The following is a 1,516-nucleotide window of genomic DNA, read 5'->3' as shown; positions in this document are numbered from 1 at the left end:
GTAGAGCAGTGCTACCTGACTCGAGGCGGGTGCAGCCGGCGACGGGTCCAGCCGGGCCTTTGTCCACCGGGCGGAGCCGAGCCGGGGTGCCCCATCGTCGCTTATGCGGCCCAGGGATCTCACAAACCACGAAGTGCAGCCGAAGCGCTGCCGATCGCCGCTCGGTCGCGACCGCTGGTTCTCGACACGTGCGGAACCCGCCTCACCTCGCCCCATTGTAGAGGGCCTCCATCGGCGCTCTCTTTCTCTCTGTTCAAACGGCGCGCGGGAAACAGGGACGGTAGGCGGTATAGTGCGCTCCCCGCTCTAGTCGTTAATGGTAAACCAAACACGCGTATTGCATTGACTGACACTGCTAGCAGACTGCTTGCGACGAGCGTCAGCCTCTCTTATGTTCCTACCCGAGACAGCAACGCAGCGCCAGTGCCAACACAAGCCCACAAGCACATCGGTGAGTGAGCAGGAGGGCTGCATTTATGCATGCGCATTGTACCGCCTGCCGTCAGCGTTTCCCACCTGCCGTCAAAGCCCCGCCCAGACGACTCGACCATAAACATCTTTTCACCACTTTCCCTTTCTGCTGGCTTTCGCTTACTGGCACTTCGCGCTGAGCGTGCGGATAACGGTTCCGTTGTGTGCCTAGTGAGACCAGAGTGAGACCAAAAACAACAAGATTTCGTGTTTTCTTGTGTATTGCACCAGTATGAGTGAAGTGAAATAACCAAGGAATACAGTTCACAGCCTTATCTCAAGGTGGGACTTCACAAAGAAGCAAATAATAGTCTAGAACACGGCCCACAATCACATTTGTTCTGTCCCCTATATGCTGAATTAGTATCCTCTGTTAAATCCAAATAGTCTCACCTGTTATATGCGCATGTCAGCGTCATCTGACAAACTTTACGCATGTCTATGTCATCTGACAAACATGCGCATGTCAGCAGGGGTCTCATCTGACAAAAGAACGCATGTCATCGTCATCTGACAGAAGGTACGCATGTCAGTCATAATCTGAACAAAAGTGCGCATGTCATCTGACATACGTACTTTTGTCAGATGACAACTCTGTGGCAATCCATAAAAGTGACGTAAGTCAAAAAATGGATTTTTTCAAAACTAAATAAAACGTTTCCTAAAGTCCCATTGAGACTTATTTAAAGTTTTTTTCCACATTCTGCTTCTTTTTTTATGTCTTCTTAGACTCAGAATTTAAAACTTTGAGTTTTACCTATAGTTTGGCTGATAGATGACTTACGTCACTTTTCTGATAGTGGTTAGTCAATAAAAGTGACGCAAGTCACTTACGTCAGAAGGTTGATCAATGAGAGTGGCGTAAGTCACTTACGTCACTGTTAGTGACCAGACTTGGAAATGACTTACGTCACTTTCAATATACACATGACTCCAGCAAGTTCTAGTAATAAGGTCTAAGACAGAAAAACAAACCGACACCCATTTTTGAAGATGCCACTGACTTTCTAACATTTTGTCAACAGGCGTGACTTGTTTGAATCAA

Source organism: Frankliniella occidentalis, unplaced genomic scaffold (assembly GCF_000697945.3).
Source record: "Frankliniella occidentalis isolate FOCC.00 unplaced genomic scaffold, Focc_3.1 Scaffold195, whole genome shotgun sequence".
Taxonomy (NCBI): domain Eukaryota; kingdom Metazoa; phylum Arthropoda; class Insecta; order Thysanoptera; family Thripidae; genus Frankliniella; species Frankliniella occidentalis.
The sequence above is the reverse complement of the archived record's forward strand: the minus strand, read 5'-3'. Positions refer to the sequence as shown.